The sequence below is a fragment of the Schistocerca americana genome, chromosome X, assembly GCF_021461395.2.
Source record: "Schistocerca americana isolate TAMUIC-IGC-003095 chromosome X, iqSchAmer2.1, whole genome shotgun sequence".
Classification (NCBI taxonomy): domain Eukaryota; kingdom Metazoa; phylum Arthropoda; class Insecta; order Orthoptera; family Acrididae; genus Schistocerca; species Schistocerca americana.
In genome coordinates this window covers 669,141,960-669,164,420 of record NC_060130.1, presented here as the reverse complement: position 1 = coordinate 669,164,420, position 22,461 = coordinate 669,141,960, and the positions used below count along the sequence as shown (strand labels likewise).

The following is a 22,461-nucleotide window of genomic DNA, read 5'->3' as shown; positions in this document are numbered from 1 at the left end:
GTGTTACTAAAATGTTTCTGTGACGTGGTCAGTGCGGCTTTACGTCGGTTTCATCAAATCGGGGAAAAAACCAAAAAAATACCATAATTCTGGACAATGTGCAGAATGCTATGAAATTTAGGGTGTCATCGGAGCAAATGATATGGCAATCATAAAATAAATAAACTTTATACTTGGATCGGAGTGACAGTCATGCTATCTGTTTCTGCACAGGACATTTACCATAGGAACAACCAATCAAGAATGAGTTTCTCACGCATTCTGTTGAACGTCGTCATATCACTCTGCTTCCTGAAGCGCCAGTCACGTGTTGGTTGCAGGCGACGCTTGGTGCACAGCTGTGATTCGTTTTCGTTGTGTACATTGTTTCTGCTGCGTGTTGATTTTTTATGCAACAATGTCAGAAACTAGATCCGGAAGAACGCAGAAAAAGCTGTTAACAATCCCCCTGATCCCGTCAGCTGGTAGCATGTGAACGTACAGAATACAAAACAATAATACACAACTGCCGCCATATTGTGTACACTGACCAATGCGATCCGATGTCAACGTCACTTTCCACGCTCGACTGTTTCTGATACAAGAACTTGTGTTGTAACTCAGAACATATTTGAAATATACAATATCTACACTATCTGATCAAAAGCAAAAATATCCGAACATCTGTTACTGGACGCTAATATGGGGTGTGTCACACTTCTTCGCCTTTATGACGACTGGCACTTCGCTGAGACACTTTCAGTGGGGTGCCTGAATGTCTGGAGACCTTTTCAGAACGGTTACTGTCCACATACCGTCGCCTCATAGACGCTTCTTTGACAGAGTGCAATGCCATGCTGGTACAATCAGTCGTTCTCTCCGAACTGTTCCTCTACTTTAAGCAGTACACAGTGCTATAAAATGTGCCATTGTGCTAGCTGGATTGCTGGTAGGTACTTGGGACTCACGAGCGATCCCTTCCGCTGATTTCATGTGGTCTTTTACAACCACTCTCTGCAATGCTTTACGAACTCTGTCCGACAGTATTGAAAGTAATGTCTCAGAATTTTTTTTATTTGAAAACAAACTTTATTAACATTCTACATCTTTATTCTTCATGTCGACATATTTATTGCTCACCCTGGCGACGAACACATTTCTCCCAAAGACATACCAGTTTGTCGACACCGTCACTTTGAGAATGGTTGTTGACGCAGCCACAACCTCACCTCTGCTTGCACCACTTCATCACAATCAAAGTGATGTCCTTGAAGGTGTTAACAGATGGAAATCGGGTGGGGCCAAGTCGGGACTGTGTGAAGAATGATCAGTGACGGTGAGTCCAAGGCGCTGGATTGTTGCACGTGTAGCAGCGCTCGTGTGTGGTCCGGCATTGTCATGCAGAATGAGAGGGTGCGCCATATGTGGACGAGCTCTTCGAATTCGTGCTTTCACTTTCCTGATGATTTCGCAGTACTCTGCACAGTTTAGTTCCATGAATTCCAAATGCACCCCACCTTGAACACCCCAGAACACCGTGAGCATGACTGTCTGCTGATGGCACGGTCTTCAACTTTTTTGGCGTCGGTGATCCTTTGTGTCGAAACTCCGTTGATGCTCTCTTGTTTCATCACTTGTCAGAATGTTGTTAAGGAACCCATCACACTCGCGCTCAGTACGCAAAAGAAATTGACGGATTTCCAATCACCCGTGTTTCAATGCCAGGACTGAGCATTAGAGGCAGCTACCGTGCATAGAGTTTTCTGTACCGCAGTTTTGCAGTGATGGCTTTCACACGCTCTCGTGATATGCCACACTTACCCGAGAGATGTGTGTCTGTTACCCGACGATTTTGGTTCATCAACCCGATGCCTATGGGTCGTCGGTGGCGGTACGCGGTAATCCACGCAGAGTTCTGCACACAGTTAGCGGCACCGTTCCCTTTATTACAAGCGCGAACAACCTAATGTCCCACATTACTGATGTCGATACAATCATCACCGTACACAGCTTTCACTCTTTTCTAGATTTAAATTGGAGGCATGTTTTCTGCGGTTACGAACTCGATTATAGCGCGCTGTTTCTCACACACCGACATAGTTAAATTACACACCGCCATGTCACCTTCTAGCGGCAGAGGGTTGAAATGGCGTCAGCGAAGCGGGAAAGTCGACCGAGTAATATGTATGACTTGCAAAACGTTAACTGATATTGTGAACACAATAAAAATTCCGAGGTATTGCTTTCCAACACCCCCGCCTACAAAAGGTCTGCCTGGTCTCGGTTTAGCTGTGGTTGTTGCTTCACGTTTCCACTTACCAATCACATCCACACCAACAGTCGACCTGGGCAGGGTTAGAAGGTTGAAATGTCCCAGATGTCTTTGTTACTCAGGTGACTTCCAATGACGTTCGAAGTCCCCGAGTTCTCCGGACTGACTCATTCTGCCGTTACCGCTTTTCTGCTGACCCCACAATACTCTCCGCCTCCTTTTATATTGGCATGTCCGCTTCTCGTGATACCTGGTGGTCAACTCCACATTACATAGGGATGTCCGGATACCTTTGATCATACATTGAAGCGCCAAAGAAACTGGTTTAGGCATGCGTATTCAAATATAGAGATATGTTTTAACAGGCAGAATACGGCGCTGCGGTCGGCAACGCCTATACAAGACAAGCATGTGGCGCAGTTGTCAGATCGGTTACTGCTGCTACAATAACAGGTTATCAAGATTTCAGTGAGTTTGAACGTGGTGTTATAGTCGGCGTACGAGCGATGGGACACACCATCTCCGAGGTAGCGATGAAGTGGGATTTTCGCGTACGACCATTTCACGAGTGTACAGTGAATATTAGGAATCCGGTTAAACATAAATCTCCGACAAGCTGCAGCCGGGAAAAGATCCTGTGAGAACGGGAACAACGATAACAGAAGAGGATCGTTCAACGTGACAGAAGTGCAACGCTTCCCCAAATTGCTGCACATTTCAATGTTGGGCCATCAGCAAGTGTCAGCGTGCGAACCATTCAACGACGGCCCATTCGTGTGCCCTTGATGACTGCACGACACAAAGCTTTATGTCTCGCCTGGGCCCGTCAATACCGACATTGGACTGGCGATGACTGGAAACATGTTGCCTGGTCGGACGAGTCTCCTTTCAGATTGTATAGAGAGGATGGACGTGTAGGGGTATGGAGACAACCTCATGAATCCATGGCTCCTGCATGTCAGAAGGGGACTTTTCAAGCTTGTGGATGCTCTGTAATGGTGTGGGGCGTGTGCAGTTGGGGTGATTCCTGATAGATCTAGATACAACTCTGACAGGTGACACGTACGTAAGCATCCTGTCTGATCACCTGCATCCATTCGTGTACATTGTGCATTCCGACGGACTTCGGCAATTTCAGCAGGACAATGTGACACCCCACACGTCCAGAATTGCTACAGAGTGGCTCCAGGAACTCTTCTGTTCTGAGTTTAAACAATTCCGCTGGCCATCAGACTCCCCACACAAGAACATTATTGAGCATTGCAACGCGCTGATCAGAACAGAGCTCAACCCCCTCGTACTCTTACGGTTTTATGGACAGCCCTGCAGGATTCATGGTGTCAATTCCCTCCAGCACTACTTCAGGCATTAGTCGAGTCCATGCCATGTCGTGTTGCGGCACTTCTGCGTGTTCGCGGTGGCCGTACACATTTGGCAAGTGTACCAGTTTCTTTGGCCCTTCAGTGTATAATGTACGTGTAAGTACAGTATAGTGAAACGGAATGTTGTTACCCCAAACAGCAATATTGCATATACGTACAAAGGAAATGCCATTCTTCCCGTGGGAAACTGGAACTCATTAAATGGAGTTCACGCCTACCTCTCGTTGCACAAAATTATTTATTGCGGACTCTGTCGGATCTAATCCAGGAGACGAGCCATCTGTGGTTGTCCATTGACTACTTGTAGCATAAAAATATTCTAAAGATGAACACGCTGTTTATACGCAGTAGGATATACCCCACAGATGTAGTGCAGAGGTAACAGTACAGTTATAACACGGATTACGCGTCTGCGGAGGCCAGGGCAGCTAGTGAGGCGGCGCTGTTGCAGATGTTTAGGCTATTTCGGGATTGAGCCTGACTGCCATCCTGCTTAGGTAAGAAACAGGATAATAAATTTCTCATCTTCTCCGACTTAATAGCCAGAGACGCCTGTAAGGATAGTACAGTGCAAGACGATCATACATGCTATTACCTCATTGACCAGAAAAAAAATTGAGCTAGTAGGAAGGAGAACTGAGTCGGACCTAGGAATCTCATCCCTAACGTGTCAGATGGGCGGTGTTAGTGTGTAATAATATTACAGGTTCATCTTTTTATCTTGTCAGTCGTCAGCCAGTCACATTAATCTACAATACCATTTCATGTTTCATGTCTTAATAGCTTTAGCTTCTTTTACTATGAATTTTATTTATTGAATAGTAACATATATTTCAACATGAAATCGATCTAGCCCAAAACTTAGATTTAAAATAAATATCATTTAGTAAGTAACCAGCAAGGTATGCTTTTTATTATTTTAATAGTAAAACTGCTCTTTCATAATGACGTAATGAGTTATAATACTTGTTTATTTGCCCCTCCAGAACACACGAATTTTCTTACTGTCACTTTTCGGTGTACAATACTTACTTAATTACTCTTTGTTATTTGTAACACCAGTTTTCCTTCCGTCACCATCGACATCTTCCTTCCATTCACTCCAGGAAGGGTAGACCGTATTTGGTGTGGGGTTTTTGTCTTCTTCCTTCGAGTGCATATCAACAATAATTTGTCGTCGTAGCACGTGACCATCCACAGTCGAACTTTCCGGATGCTGATCGTATAATTAGGAACTCTTCCCATTGTAAATTAACACTAGAATGACTTAAAAACCACTGACAGTCTGAGTCTTTCGTGCTTCGTTTCAGTTGTTCCGCATTGCCGCTCGTACAGTAAATGATGCCTGAGAGATATTCATGTTGATCTGTCCCTCACATATGCTTTCTGCGCCAGTTATTATTTTGAAACATACAGTTGTCAGCTATACTGTTGACATAAGCGATTGTAATGGCGCCGTTTTCCATGTTGTAGTTTTATACGCCGCAAGTGCGGCGATATAGACCTTTTTTGTCACTTGCGTAACGATTTTTTCGGGGTTATTATTTTCTCCCTTTAAATACGAAAACCAGTGCCTTGCATTAATGTGGGGAAAAAATAAGAAAATATTTACTATGGATCACAGATGAAAATTTCCCCATCCTAGTAGATTAGATTTTGCGCATGCACCTCAATGTACGCGAAAATTAACAGCTGCACAGGGTATTCCTCAATTTATTCCCCTGCTTTGCCATTAGATCGAGATCTAAAATTCTTTCACTTGGACGAACAGGTCCCTAATAACATACCGAGAACAACCTATGAGCTTATGGAGACAAAAATGAACTGTCAGTGAGATAAAAGTTGAATCAGCACATGCGGCAGTAAATGTGACACCCGTAGAAGACATCGCGCTAATACCCCGACACTTCAGCCAGCCTCGATAGAGGCCTCAGTTCGGTCCGGAAGTGTGTCCGTAAGTTTCTTCAGGTTTGCCATATCTTGCCGAAGCCACTCATTGATGACTGAAATTAGGAAAATAATAAACTTGCTTAAAAACAAAAACTCACATGGAATTGATGGCATTTCCAGCAAAATACTAAAAGCTTGTTCTCAACAGATAAGTAAGATTCTCAGCCACCTGTGTAATAGCTCTCTGGAACAGGGCATTTTCCCTGATAGACTGAAATATGCTATTGTTATACCTTTGCATAAAAAGGGGGATAGATCTGATGTCAACAATTACCGTCCAATCTCCCTTCTAACAGCTTTATCCAAAATTTTTGAGAAAGTAATGTATTCAAGAGTAGCTTCACATATCTGTAAAAATGAAGTACTAACAAAATGTCAGTTTGGTTTCCAGAAAGGTTTTTCAACAGAAAATGCCATATATGCTTTCACCAGTCAAATTTTGAATGATCTGAATAACCGAACACCTCCCATTGGGATTTTTTGTGATCTCTCAAAGGCTTTTGATTGTGTAAATCATGAAATTCTGCTAGACAAGCTCAAGTATTGTGGCATGAGTGGGACAGTGCACAAATGGTTTAATTCGTACCTAACTGGAAGAGTGCAGAAAGTTGAAATAAGTAGTTCTCGTAACATGCAAAGATCAGCACATTCCTCAAACTGGGGAACTATCAAGAATGGGGTTCTACAAGGGTCAGTCTTGGGTCCTTTGTTGTTCTTATTGTATATTAATGACTTGCCATTCTATATTCATGAAGAGGCAAAGTTAGTTCTCTTTGCTGATGATACAAGTATAGTAATCACACCTGAGAAACAAGAATTAACTGATGAAATTGTCAATACTGTGTTTCAGAAAATTACTAAGTGGTTCCTTGTAAACGGACTCTCACTGAATTTTGATAAGACACAGTACATACAGTTCCGTACAGTAAATGGTATGACACCATTAATAAATATGGACCTTAATCAGGTAGAATATTCAAAATTTTTAGGGGTGTCCATTGATGAGAGATTAAATTGGAAGAAACACATTGATGATCTGCTGAAACGTTTGAGTTCAGCTACTTATGCAATAAGGGTCATTGCAAATTTTGGTGATAAACATCTTAGTAAATTAGCTTACTACGCCTATTTTCACTCATTGCTTTCATATGGCATCATATTTTGGGGTAATTCATCACTGAGGAATAAAGTATTTATTGCACAGAAGCGTGTAATCAGAATAATAGCTGGAGTCCACCCAAGATCATCCTGCAGACTTTTATTTAAGGATCTATGGATATTCACAGTAGCCTCTCAGTATATATACTCTCTTATGAAATTTGTTATTAACAACCAAACCCAATTCAAAAGTAATAGCAGTGTGCATAACTACAATACTAGGAGAAAGGACGATCTTCACTATTCAAGATTAAATCTAACTTTGCCACAGAAAGGGGTGAATTATACTGGCACTAAAGTCTTTGGTCACTTACCAAATAGTATCAAAAGTCTGACAGATAACCAACAAGTATTTAAGAAGAAATTAAAAGAATTTCTGAATGACAACTCCTTCTACTCCATAGAGGAATTTTTAGATATAAATTAAGAAAAAAAAAATATTAAAAAAATAAAAAAAATAAAAATAAAAAAACACAAAAAAATAAAGTTGTTATATTAACTTAAGTATGTTGTTAAATTAACCTAATTATGTCATGTATTGGAAAATTCGACTCGTTCCACATCATTACGAAATATCGTATTCATGATCCATGGAACTAGTATTAATCTAATCTAATCTAATCTACTAGTTCGCGCAGGGCTGCCAAATTGCTGGAATGTTAGCTGCTACATTTGACAAGCTGTTCCAGATAGTCTCTTGACTTTCTGTATGAAGCTGAGATTGGGTAGTTTTGCAGTACAGTGTGAGGTGCGATAGGGTGTGAAGAACGATAGTGTGCACAGCATATTCATCATGAAGTTCGAGATTCCTTAAGAGTCCTACAAGCCCAACGAGTTCATGTGCCTGTAGAAGCAAGCGGAGGAGGTTTCGACAATATATTACGAAATTACCGCGATGGCTATGTTTATATGGACTTCTGCCATATTAGGTTATTGAGTATGAGAAGCATATAGCGGCCTTGGTGTCCAACAAACCACGTCATTTCTGTGATAAAGCTTGAAGAACGCCAATGAAGTGTCTCCCCACACTTTCATAAAAAGTAGGTTGTGACACAATTTTTACTGAGACATATGCTCTTTGTGCTCAGCAAAAGAGGTTACATATTGAGTACTCTAAATTCAAAGTGCGTCACTGTTGTGTTTATGTTTAATACAGCCATTTCATTGAAATCCTTCTGGGTGTACTGTCACGTCATAAAATACTCAAAATACTAAAATCCATATTCCGATCGAGCTGCAGCATCCTTCCTCAGGTCAGTAACGTGAAAGACCTAGGTGGTGTAGTGGCTCCATTAGAAGAGCAATACATTGAACCACTCACTACACTACCACCTACAAACGTAAATACTTCTATGAATGGAGAAACATCACATGTAGTGCAATATACAGTGCTTTTGCACGCCAATGGCCAGCGATATGTGTGTTTTACTGTGCTTTTAAAATATGGAAGTATTCTCAAAACTTTTCGAATACTTCAGGCTGTAATTGCAAGGCCTTGAGTGCACAAACAGTTCCATTACACAGAACTGGAGTAAGAAATATAAATAGTATTAATTCAATAAGAAAGATACGTAGAAGCAACAGTCTTGCAACTCTCGGAATGTCTTGTCGAACTCCCTTTCACCCGGTGCAGTGCAGCAACTCGTCTTGGCATGGACTCGACAAGCTGTTGAAATTCCCCTGCAGAAATATTGAGGCATGCTGCCTCATAGCCCCCCAATAATAGCGAAACTGATGCCGTTGTAGGATTTTGTGCACGAACTGACACCTCGATTATGTCCCATAAATGTTCGATGGGATTCGTGTGGGGGGAATCTGGTTGGCCAAATTGTTCACTCGAATTGTCCAAAATGTTCTTCATACCAATCTTGACATGTGTCATGGGGCATTGTCATTCATAAAAATTCCATCAATGAATGGCTACGGATGTTCTCAAAGTAACTGAACATAACCACTTTGTGAATGATCAGTTCAGTTGGACCAAAGGACCCAACCCAGTCCATGTAAACACAGCCCACACTATTATGGAGTATCACCAGTTTGCACAGTGCCTTGTTGACAACTTGTGTCTGTGGCTTCGTGGAATCTGCACCGCACTCAACCCAACCATCATCTCTTACCAACTGAAATCTGAATTCATCTGACCAGGCCACAGTTTTCCAGTCGTCTAGGGTCCAACTTGTATGATCATGAGCCCAGAAAAGCTGCTACAGGTGATGTCTTTCTGTTAGCAAAGGCTCTCACGCCGCTTGTCTGCTTCCATAGGCCATTAACGCCAAATTTCGCTGCATTTTTGTTGAATGTCCCACATTTGTTTCTGCAGTTATTTCACACAGTGCTGCTTTTCTGTTAGAACTGACAATCCTGAACAAACGCTGCTGCTCTTGGTCGTTAGGTGAAGGCCATTGGCTGCTGCATTGTCAGAGAGGAGAAGTAGTGCCTGAAATTTGGCATTCTTGGCACACCCTTGACACTGTGGATCTTGGAATATTGAGTTCCCTACCAGTTTCTGAAATGGAATGTCCCATGCCTCTAGCCCCAGCTACTATTCCACGTTCAAAGTCTGTCAATACCCATCATGTGGCAATAATGACATCGGAAACCTTTTCACATGAGTCACCTGGGTATAAATAACAGCTCTGCCAATGCACTGCGCTTTTGTACCTTATGTACATGATACAGCCGTCATCTGTATATGCTCATATCCCTATCCCAAGACTTTTGTCACCTCAGCATATATATATTTGTCTTGCTGATATACAGACTGTATCAGCACTTCTTGACATTGTGCGTAGTCATTCTACAGATAACACAGTATCATAGCGGTTCTATGTCCCTGTTGTCATAAGTTAACTATAAATTTCAAATGTATACCCTTACTAATGCTAGGCAAGCAATAAATATAGAGATAGATTATTCCACTCCCCAGCTAATTAATCTTTGCTCTGAGGAAAGCTGCTGCAGCTCTGCCAGAAGATCAGTTTTAGTATTTTAAATATTTTATGAGATGACATCGCACTACACCCAAAAGTTTTAATGAGAATGACACCAGTCACGGAAGCTTACGTATTTGTAACACAACCATGATTTTTTGATAATAACTCTTCTTAAAGTATTGAATATTATATAAGCTGCAGAAGCTGCAGAAGCTGCTGCTTCAGTACCTACAGGCAATTTAAATCTGCACATACTCACGTGGTTATTTTGAATACTTTTTGTTGGGTTAGTAAAGATGAAATACGTTAAATGTCTAAGCTCTTTTCGTGTAGCCCATTGTGTTTGAAATTTTCTTCTGTGCAATAAATATCTCATTGCAGGCGCTATTAACAGATTTTTGTTTTGTTGTTCGAGCAGGACATTTACGTGACACGTAAACTAAACCCAGTTTGGAATTACGGTACGGCGAAGACCAAGCCACCTGTAAAAACCACGATGTCTGGAACGCATAGTGGTAACTAAGCGAGAAAAGTAATGGACCAAGTTTTGTGGTGAGTAGTGTTACATTCATTTAAAATATCATTAACATACTTAGTATTTACGCAAATTGCAGCATTATAAATGAAGTGTGCAGATGATGTGAAAATTGTGCAACATTGAATGTTGGTTGCTGTGTAAAAGATTAAAATTATAGTGATATACTGGCTGGTAAAGACATATCTTTTAAATAGTCTCTAACATGGACTAAATTCAAGACAGAATATTCATTAGATACTAAAGGGGCAAATGCCACCTCCCAGTGTGCATTATCCAGTGTTACGTTGAAGGATATGTAGAGACCATTATTGCCTTATGTTTTGGCTTCACCAACATTTGAATTGGCTATACTGTGTTGTTACTCAGAGCATTGTTTTCTTGCACAGTTGATATGTAACCTAAATTCTGACCTTTTCATTTGTGATGCTTCAGTTTTCCCTTGTGTGGTTGTGGCCTGCTGAGGTGCGAATCGGGGGGGGGGGGGGGGGGGAGGGGTGCAAATAAAACCTCTCCTCACTTTGAGATGGAACAACATATAGTGGGCTACTGTCCCCTCTAATAGACTCTGCACTGTCAAGGAGACTACTTATGCATCACACTGCTCCTTCTATTCCTTCCAGAAGAAATGCACTGCCGTACATAGCACTGCAGCAGTCATATCAGAGTAATCCATAGTTTCATTTTATTTAATGTCCGTCCCCGGTAGGTGAGTGGTCAGCACGACAGAATGTCAATCCTAAGGGCCCGGGTTCAGTACCCGGCTGGGTCTGAGATTTTCTCTGCTCAGATATTAGTCACACGGCATCTCATCTCATTTTATTTAATAAGTAATAAGCCATCCCAATGAGACGATTGTGGAGCATGACAAACAGTATCACGTGTCCTCGTGGAACACCCCCCTCTCCCCCATCCCTCCTGGCTCTCCATGCTAAACAAGATTTTCTGCATTCTTAGCCTCCACTATTGGCTGACAACTCATGGTCAGTTCTATGTTCTCCTTGAAAGTGGTATATCTTTTCAAATATAACATTTGAATTACTTCCAAGGTGGAGTCAGTCAGAGAGGTTGGGGTAGTGGTGTCTACTGCCGCATGTTGGGTCTGGGGAACCCTTGAGCCTAGCTCTTTCACTTGTTGCCTTGGTCAGCCCTCCTTTACTTTAATTGCTTTTAGATACGGGTAGGCACTTTTTTTTTCTGCCACGCCTTATTTTCTGTTTTAGGGGTAGCACTCCAATGAATAATGGGATGCTGCACACTTCAACTGTAATGAATCTGCCAGGCACCACTCACCTACTGATCTGATTACTTCTCTCACCTTGATTTATTACTATCATTCTAACTGATCTCCATTACATTTTTAGCCTTCTCCCATTTAGTACAGGATGACACAGAAAAACGGGAACATTTCCACACTCCAATAAAACTAGAAGTGATGAAGGAAAGAAATTGCATCCATAGTAATTGAAACCTTACAACTTTGCCATTGATGTAACAATGATGGCATTTATCGTTATTTAAAAATAACATCCTTTAGATGGCGTTGTCCTGCATGAATACATTCGTGAAATCTGCTGTTAAGCTTCCTTATTGATTGCGGCAACATCTCAGCTGGGATACTGTGAATTGCATCCCAAATTGTTTTAACTCATCCAGGGTTCTTGGTCGAGTCATGTAGACTTTGTTCTTGAGGTAGCCCCACAAGAAAAGTCACAAACAGATAAATCTGGCGATCTAGGGGGCCAGGGAATGTTATCGAATCGTGAGATCACACGGTTGCCAAACAATTCTCGCACATATGCCATTGATTGCTGTGCAGTGTATGATGTTGCTCCGTTCTGTTGAAACAGAGCTTCTTGAATGTTTGGAAAGTTGTTCAATGCAGGTTTAACAAAAGTTTGTAACATCACCATTGGCATTGACAGTTATTGTTTTTCCCTGTTCATTTGCAAAAAAATACAGTCCGATAATCCCATGTGATGAATTACCACACCGTACTGTCACTTTACTAGCATGTAAAGGGCGCTCATTAGGATTTGTGTTTGCCCAGTAACTGTAGTTCTAGAATAAAGTTTTCACTCTGCAGCAGTGTGTGCGTTGATATGAAACTTCCTGGCAGATTAAAACTGTGTGCCGGACTGAGACTCGTACTTGGGACCTTTGCTTTTCACGAGCAAGTGCTCTACCATCTGAGCTACCCAAGCACGACACTCACCCCATCCTCACAGCCGTGATGTCGGGGTGTGAGCCGTGCTTGGGTAGCTCAGATGGTAGAGCACTTGCCCATGAAAGGCAGACGTCCTGAGTTAGAGTCTGAGTCTGGCACACAGATCTAATCTGCCAGGAAGTTTCAACAGTAGTTATGTTTATTCACACGACCTGTGAGATGAAAATGTCTGAACAGAAAACCCGACCTCTACATCACAGAAACCTTCAGTGTACTACTAGCCACTTTTTCCTCTGCATTTAACAATGGAATTTCTATTGCACTTTTAATGTTCATGTCTTTGCATTTAATTTTGCAGAAGGTTGGTTAGACTTTACCAAATACTGAAACTTTCCTTATAATGACCTTTTCTTGTCCAGCCGTTTCGCCTTGGCTTCCTTGCACTTCTTATTTATGCTTTGCTCATAAATGGCGTACATTGCTGTATGCCTGACTTTTATTGAACATTCGTACCTTAATAACACTGTTTGTCATCACTATTGATATAGTAATTTATTCATCCAGGGATAATTTTATAATTTTTGCAACAATAAATGATTTGGCATATTTTTACTTCTTTCATCAATCAATTGAAGTATTTCTTCTGCTACCCAATGTTTCTTCACAGTTACCTGCCTTGTAACTATGTTTGTATGTCCAACTCCTTTGATTACTATATTTAAGTACAGGGTGGGTATAATTAAACTTTCACTACTTAAGCCAGTGTAGACGGAAAACTTTACCATTTGGGTACCCAGCTCTCTAGGAATGATGTTCAGACTGATCCCTGCAGGATTTGCATGATTAGTAGTGTTACTGTCAAGACTTGCCATTAGGCACAAGTATAGGTACGGCAGCGTAAGGTTGAAACACAAGCATTAGTGTGTGTTACAGTTTCAGTGAGTCAATTTGGGTCTGGACAAGTTGAGCAGGGATTTACTCATAAAGCTGTTTCATCGAAAAAATAATAATAGCGTTGCTGCCCTTCACGAGTATTGATGCATTAAAGGAATATGGAGAGGTGGTCCTTCCGTATCAGGGTTGAAGAACATGATCCGGAAGCTCAAATTAACTCACAATTTGTGAACGACTCCTGGGTATGCCCGAAGGCCAATTGCGCCACAAATTGTTGAAGAAGTTACTGTTGCCATAGCTAAGAATGTTGGAAGCCATGTTCGATCTTAAACAAGTAGACGGTCTGTGTCACAACAGCTGAACATTCGATGGTACATCTTTTGAAAGCTGTTTCTAACAATTGTGAAATGGTATCTATACAAGCTTCACGTTACCAATTACCTTGTGCCACATGACACATACATTTCAGTAGACTTTGTTCTTACCTTTCTTGCAAGGGCTGAAGTTGACATGTGACCTTGGAGCATTTTGTGGAGTTTTGAAACACACTTTACACTCATTAGGGCAGGGAACACCACAGTTGTCATATGTGGGTTTTGTCTCTGTCAGCAAATGTTCATGGAGTTCCCAAGCTTATTGAATGCGTCACAGTTCATGACTTGCCCATTTTTCTCTGAGGAACTTGGGAGCACAAGAACCAGAGACATGCAGTGTGACTGACACACATTGCAACGTGAACGCCAGGCATTACTGTCTTCTGCATCACCAATGTGTGATCCTGCTCTACGGGACAGAGATGCTATGGTCTCGGTTGTGTTGATGCATGACAGAACTCCACCTCCACTATTGCAGTCACTCGTTTCCTCCATAACACATTTGGAGAAAACTGAATCATTGGCTGATTGTTCCAAACTGCATGGCCACCAAGATCACTAGTTTCGAACCTGTGTGATTTCTGGCTGTGGGATTGCCTGAAGGACAGAGTTTATCAACAGGAAGACAGTATCGGTTGAAGATGAGCATACCAAAAGAGGTAGCCAGCATCCCACCTGAGATGTTTCAGGTAGCAGTAAAGGGATATGTAGTGCTGTTCCAGCCTGTCATTGTTATAAGCTCACTCGTTTTCCTTGGGGGGCCCTCTCAGGTAGCAAAAGTTTAATTATAACCACCATGTGTGTCCATTGTGACTGCCATTTTAAGTATATACATTCCTGAACTGCCTATTCTGGTACTCATCATCGCAGTACCTACAGCCTTTAACTTCAAATGTGCCTCATCATTCCTCAGTTCTTCAGTATCTCACTTCTTTCCACATTGATTCTTGTGGATGATCCTCTTAAACTTGATCATTACTAAATTATATTAAGAGTGTATGTCTACTCCCGGGTACGGCCTACAATCCGATGTGTGATTTCAGAATATCTGTCAGACCATGATGTACTACAGCTGAAATAATCCCGTGTTACCACGAGTTTTCCAAGCATACCTCATTCTCGTAGGACTTCTGGTGTATACACTATTAGTTGCTAAAATTTATTGCAGAACTCAATTAGTCTTTCTCCTATCTCATTACTACTACCGAGCTGATATTCTCCCACAGTTGTCTTCTATTTCTTCCACTACCACAGTCTTCCAATACCCCCTGACCATTACATTCTTAGTCACTTCACTTTTAGTGTTGTAAAACTCCTAGTTAGAAGGCATTCTTTACTCTGTAACTGTCTTTGTCCTTAATTACGTTCAATGTCATCATATACTTCCTCATCTTCTGCTTGTGACTTAGGATTGTATACCTGAACTACTGTTGTTACCGTTGGTTTGCTATAGATTCCGATGAGAATAATCTGTCACTGAACCATTCACAGCAATTTACTCCCTGGCCTACCTTAGTATTCCTGGCTGAGTATACTTTTGCTACAAAATTGTCTGCTGCTGTCGATGTTACCCTATATTCGTGTGGCCAGAAATGCTTATCATCTTTCCATTTCACTTAACTGACCCCCACCCATATCATCTAGACTCGGCCTGTGAATTTCCATTTCCAGATTTTAGAGCTTCCCTATCACATTGACTGTAGACATTCCACACTTCAACTCATCTCATACTACATTTTCATTTGTCCTTCAATATTTTTCTTATGGTCATCTCCCCTTTAGCAGTCCCCTCCCAGAGATCCTCGTGGGGTACTAATCCATGATCTTTTGCCAATTGAGAGGTTATCATGACACTTTTCTGTTATATGTGTTGTGTATTGTGGATACAAATTGTGTGTCTTTAATGCAATCATTTCCATTGCTTCTTACATCCTCATTTAGTTGATTATTGCTAATTCAGCCGCGTATTAGCAGCAGTTTTCTACCCCAAGGCAAGAAAGTGCTCCCAAACCTCTGTCCGCTTCTCCATGTATCTGAGAAGGCTGTTGGCAGATTGAGAAAGGCGAGGGAGGGGGGGAGGAAGAGGGAGGAGAAAGACTGACTTCCCCAACACACATGGAAACGACTGAAAGACGCTGCGTTCTGCCACGTGTTCATGATCTCGTAACCATAATCTTCAGACGTGTGCTGACTGTCTAATATTGCTCAATTTTGATGTTGCCAAAGTTGTGACAGTTTGTTACACTCATAATTCTTAAGTTAATTTCAGGATACTTTGGGCCTCAAATTTTATGGGTGAATACCTTTGAAATGCTATATTTACCAGAATTTCAATTTGTTGGTGTTATCTTATACCTATGTAATGAGTACTGATGTAAACAAAGTATTGTTATTTTTGTATTAAAATATTTTTTGCATTTCTTGTTATTAAGAGGGTAGGGATATTAAAAATGTGGGTGACTACAAGTAAAATTTGAAGGAGAGGGGGAGGGGAGGGGGGCAAGGCAGTAACAAGCTTGACCCCCATTCAAGAGCTGAAACATGCATCCATCCCTGGACCTTCTCGTACTGTTTAACATGTAGCACAACAGACTGTTACAGATTCTACTCGCGCCAGATGAACGAGCGTTGGTCAGGTCTACTGTGTAGCTTTTGGTTGTGCTTTCCAAGCCTATTACCAGATTTGTCTACACAAATCGTACCTCAGCGAGAAAAGTGACTAAAGTTGATAAATGGCATCTTTACTTTGTCACTGTTGTTACATACATGTGAAATACCCCCTTGTGCATGACAAATGTAATGGAACTAACTGTCAACTACACTTACTTGAAATTGAAGGGAAGCTTATACTATTTCAGTTTGTTTTATAGAATTTATTCTTTAAGTTGAGCTCACTCAAGTATTAAATCTTTGAGTTGACTGTTATTGCCGTGGTGTGCAATGCTGAGCTGATTTCTCACCTCGGTTTCATTATGAAAATAATCAGTTAAAATATGTTAAGACATGACACAAATGACTTGCTACCAATATAACCAACAAAGATTGTGGTGACAGGAAGGGCTTCAGGTTGCTAAGGAGATAGATTAACTGCCAAGTACTGGATGGCTGAATGACTATAATTAGTCAACCCTACTTTGCTTGGTGGAACAAACCCTGAGAAAAAGGAGTAATTGTTGTTTTTAACTTCAGTAGATTATACTGAAGGTGGAGCTTCTTACGTAGCATAAAATTTGTGAAAAAAAGCACGCATATTCTTCAACCAGGAAGGCAATATACATCTTTCATATACTGGTGGATGCAGTGAGGCTCGTTCCATGGTAGGAAGCTATAGTTTCCATGTAAATCTTGTTACAAATTATTGGAGGTAGTCATTTTCAATGATACACTTCCAGTTTCTGTTGACATGCACATGCACATGCACATGATTAGGAATGCACAGAGCACATTGCACTTGCTGTGTTCCTTATGTCGTTGTGGTAGGCAAATTTGCATATACTGAAACATCTTGAAACTTAAATATGTACTCCAGAAAAATTTATAAATGGTTTAATGTATTCGTACCTTAATAACACTGTTTGCCATCACTGTTGGTATAGTAATTTATTCATCCAGGGATAATTTTATAATTTTTGCAACAATAAACTATTTGGCAGTTTAATAATAGGAAAAACCAAAGTTACACACACACACACACACACACACACACACACACACACACACACACACACACACACACACACACACGTGTATCTGGCTTTTCTTGTGCATAGAGCTATCATCAACTCAGTCAAGGAAATCTCATCCACCAGCAATCGACTTACGACAATGTGCATCCAGAGTGCCAACAAAAAGTATACTCTCATCAATGCACATGCCCCCACCAACATCGACAACAAGAACCACCCCGAAACTTTCGAAAGTTCTGGAACCGACTCAAAAATACCATGAGCAAAATTCATCAAGATTATGTGAAAATCCTAATGGGAGACTTCAATGACCAACTTGGCAAGGAAAATATCTATCGAAAAATCCTTGGCAAGAATTCTGCACACTGAAACACAAACGTGAATGGTACACGGCTGGTTGATATCTGTCAGTAATTTGACCTCAAGATTATGTCTACCCACTTCAGAAAACCCGCGCGCAAACAGAAATCATGGTGATCACCCATCCAACAACTCGGTGAATACCAGATTGATCACGTAACCATCTCCCACGCCTACTACAGAACCATGCATGATGTCCAAGTCCAACGGGGTGCGAACATCAATTTGGACCACTACCTTACATGTATCAAAATAAAATTTTCCCCGAAGAGAATTCACTACAAAAAAGCCCACATTCAAAAGTTCCATATATATCGAAAATTCAGGAAACACATATAGCAGAAGAATGGGAGAAAGACCCGGCGAATAATTGGACTGACTTCCACAACAAAATAATCAGAAAAGCCAAATAACTAATCCCACTGCAAAAGAAGGTAATACACCCCTGGTGGAATTCTGACTGTGATCAAGCCATCATTACCCACCAACTCGCCTTCCAAAAATACAACAGCCACAAATCACCAGAAACCCAACATCTGCAAGCAGACAAGCAGAACCACCAGGAAAACAAAATGCGACTACATCCCTGAACCACTCAGATCAGCAGAGGATAACTTCAGGAACTGCAACAGCTGAAATTTCTACAACACTTTCGTGAGCAGAATTAAACGTTATCTACCTCAGAATCTGACTTTCAGGAAACGATATGGAAAACTTGCACTCACTAACCAAGACAACTGCAAAGAACTGGTACGGTATTTTTGCGACCTCCTCTACTGCCTCGAACCACCCGAACGTTTCCAACACGTAGTACCAGAGCACACAAAACTGATGCAGAACCACCAACATAAGAAGAAATCCATCACCACATCAAGAAACTCAAGAATGGAAAGGCATCAGGAGAAGATGGAATTGTCTCAGAATTACTGAAAAATCTGGGGCAACGATCACTTCAGGAAATCGCACAATCAACCAAGAAATCTGGCAAAGTGAAAAACTCCCATGTGACTGGAAATTTGCACTCATCCACCCACTCCACAAAAAAGGAAACAAATATGATGTAAATAATTACAGAAGAATCTCCCTCCTCCCCATCCCTAACAATATACTCTCAGCCTGCCTCCTAAAATGCACACAAGAACAGCTCGAGCCCCTAATTGGTGATTACCAGACAGGGCTTAGACAACACAGATTTTCAACCTGAAATCCACATTAAAATTTCGAGCCACACAAAATCTCCCAACCGTCTGCACATTCATCAACTTCAAGAAAGCCTACGACTCCATCGATCGAGAATCCCTCTGTAATTTACTCGAAGAAAGCAATCTTGACCCAAAAACACGATTCGTCCAATAAACCCTAACCATCACAACTTCTAAAGTCAAGTTCAGTGGAGAAATCTCCCAATCTTTCCTCATCAAAACCGGCATCCGACAGGATGACGGAATCTCCCCACCACTCTACATCATCATTCTCGATAAGATCATCAAAGAATGGGAAAACGGAACTGTAAAAAGCAAAACAGTGGGAGACTCATCATGCTAGGAAAAAGACAGGATAACATCAATTTCATGTTTAGCCTTCGTTGACGATCTCGCGATCCTCTCGGAGGATGAACAAACAGCAATTTGTCATATCAAAATACTCAAAGTATGCGTCGAAAAAGTCGGGCACCAAATCTCGTTCATAAAAACTGAATTTATGGCCACAAAACACGTCAAAACAGAAAATTTGGTCACAGAATACGGCACAATAAAGAATCACTTTAAATACTTGGGTGAAATCATCGAACCCACAGGAAAAAGACTAGCCCAAAAAGCATGTGAAATCAAAATGCAAAAAGCATATGGGAAAATTGTGAACATATTCAACAAAAGGTGCATGCATATCAAAAAAAGAATTCGACACTATGCGACTGTCATCAAACCCGAAACACTGTATGCAAACAAGACCCCAAACCTTGATTACAAAGGGGATCTCGACAACATCAAAAAAGTTGAAAGGAAAATCATTCGCAAAATCCTTGGTCCAAAGGTCACAGATGAAGGGTATCTGCTACATATAAACACAACAGAAAAATACACCACCATTGAAACAGATGTCCGCAAACGACGGCTGAAGTTCTATGGACACATCATGCGACTGGATGGCAACAGATTAACAAAGAAAATTCTAATGTGCTTGCAGAAACTAAAAACAACAACAGTCTGGATCAAGTTCAAACTGACCTCAAAAATGCCAACATCACATCCACGGACATCACAGATCGAAAAATCTTTAGGCAGAAGATCCAGTGCTGGGAAGTTGCACAAGAAGAAAAACTCAAAAGATCTACAGGTAAATGGATGGAAGAACATCGAGCTAAACATAGCGAGAGGATGAAACGATTCTGGAAGGACAAGAAAAATAACAACCACAGATCTTAGTTCACTTTGTGTGATCCTCTATGGGTCCAAACAATTTAAATAAATAAATATACACTGGTGTCCAAAATTAAAGCAACAAACCACTATTTCCTTGTCCTGGGTCTAATTGACTATGTAATCTTACAAACACAGAAGATGGCATTTCGGTTAACAGAAAACCACGCCAACAGTGACGTCAGCCCACCTATCAAACGGAGTGTTTGTCGGGTAGTCCCACAACCACACTCGCTGTGTACACTCAGACAGTGCAGTATGGGCACAGAGAAGACTCATACTGGACACTATGCAGTGGAGGGCCATAAGGGGAATGGAAGCAGGACAGTCGCAAGCACAAGTGGTCCAATGGCTTAATGTGAATCATTCTGTTGTTTCTCGGATGTGACGGCAGTTTAGAGAGAGTGAAACTGTATCATGCAGACCAGGGCAAGGCCGACCACAGGTGACACCAGCAAGAGACCGTTATTTGGCTGTAAGGGCACGACGGTACCGCCTCGGTACTGCACAGCAACTGGCATCTAACATTGCAGCATCCACTGAACATGTTGCATTGAGGTAAACACTGTACAAAACGCTTCCACAGAGAGGCCTTTATTGTTGGAGACCTGCTGTATGTATGCCTCTGATGCGTCTTCGTAGAAGGGAAACGTCTAGAGTGAAGTCATCAACCTGCCACCTAGACAGTCCAACAGTGGGCCAATGTTCTTTTCACAGAAGAATCTCGATTTGTTCCAGAGAGTGATTCTTGATGGATTCACATCTGAAGGGAATAAGGAACACGATTTTAAGACCTGAACATTGTGGAAAGAGGCCGATATTGAGGAGGATTGTTAATGGTGTGGGCAGGGATTGTGTTGATCACTCGAACACCTCTCCATGAAATTGTACGGATCAATTGGCAATGTTTAACTGCTGTCAGGTATTGTGAAGAGGTTTGGGGACCTCATGTACGGTTGTTGCGAGGTCGTCTGCACCCAGACTTTGTATTGATGGAAGATAATGCTCGACGTCGTAGAGCACAAGTGGTTGCTATTTCCACCAATCACTCTTCAAGACTTGTGAGCAACTCCACAGGAAGAATTGGTGGTGTTGCCTCTACATGACACTAATGACACTATGCACAGCATGCTCTGTCGTTGTCAGGCCGTATTGCTGCCAGAGGTGGTCACATCCCATATCGAACACATTAAACAGTTGTCGCAATGTGTGTACAAATCTGTTAAGCTAGATAAAATGAATATCATTTTAGTCTGCTGTTACGCATTTTGCAGTTGTTTATGTTCTCTATTCTCTACGTTGTTTCTACTTTGCTATCACCTGTTTATACTGTTTTGTGTGAAAATAAATGCAACCTTCAAATGTTTTTTATGAACACATTGTTATTTCCCTGGAAGTGCCTATGAAAATGACAGCTTATATTTATTTAATGCTGCCAAGCCATAACGTCAGTTTTCGCTAGCGGAAATCGTGGAATTCCAAAATAAAGAATGACTGTACCATGTTCAAAGTTGACGTCTCCCAAATAAGAATAGATTGTGTTGCATCGTGGTAACCTCTGTCTACTGGAAGGGAACTCAGTGGACCGTGTAGTTACCTGGCACAGTCGAGAGAGGACTGCAAGTGGCAAGTGTGTGCTGTTGTGTTGGCTGCTGCATGAACTTACTCGAGGTAAGTGTGTTTGAGACATTAAAACCATTGTCTGCCGTTGCTAAGCCACAGAGCATTTTCATCAGATCTCTATCAGACTCCTATCTTCAGTTTTCATCTTTTGTTTTGATATGACCTTTCAATTATGTAGCTTACGAGTAAAAGACTGCTGATGAAAAGTAAGATGACTTCAAAACTGAAGTAGATTTTAAAATCGTTGGCGGTAATTTAACGGAAGTTACGCAAGTACTAAAGTTCGAAACTGTGTGTGGTATAGCACACGTCATGTGCTTTTGTTAAAAGGTAATGATATTGAATTGCGTCGTGTCCTGATGGACAGTCTCTTATTAGCCACATTCATACTTGCATCTGTTCAGTGTTTGTAAATGACGCAACACAGAGCATACAAGTCGTCACCCACAGAAGTATTTTGAACGCTATATATTTGACTTTAATGTGATAAAAGTGGTGGGGTATCACTACAAGTCAGAAAACGAAGCATTCTCATTTTCAGAACAGTTTTCTTGAACTCATCCAATTGACACTCGTGTTGTGATTTAAACAGCATCAATGGCAGATAAATAAAATTTCAGTTATGAGAGTAAGGGACTTTTGTTACAGTAGTATTGTTCTGTTATGGTGCTTTTTCCAACTTTTATTGGACTGTAGCGAGTAGTGACTGGAAGAGAGGATTAAAG

At 41.3% G+C, this 22,461-nt stretch overlaps 1 protein-coding gene across 1 annotated transcript in view; it reads left to right on the top strand.

Moving 5' to 3' along the window:
- Positions 1-22,461, top strand: part of LOC124555129 — a 274,513-nt gene that overhangs the window by 99,690 nt on the left and 152,362 nt on the right. Inside the window, exon 2 of the mRNA XM_047128941.1 lies at positions 10,096-10,229. The gene's annotated coding sequence lies outside the window, so the exon portion shown is untranslated. The remainder of the gene's footprint in view (positions 1-10,095; positions 10,230-22,461) is intronic.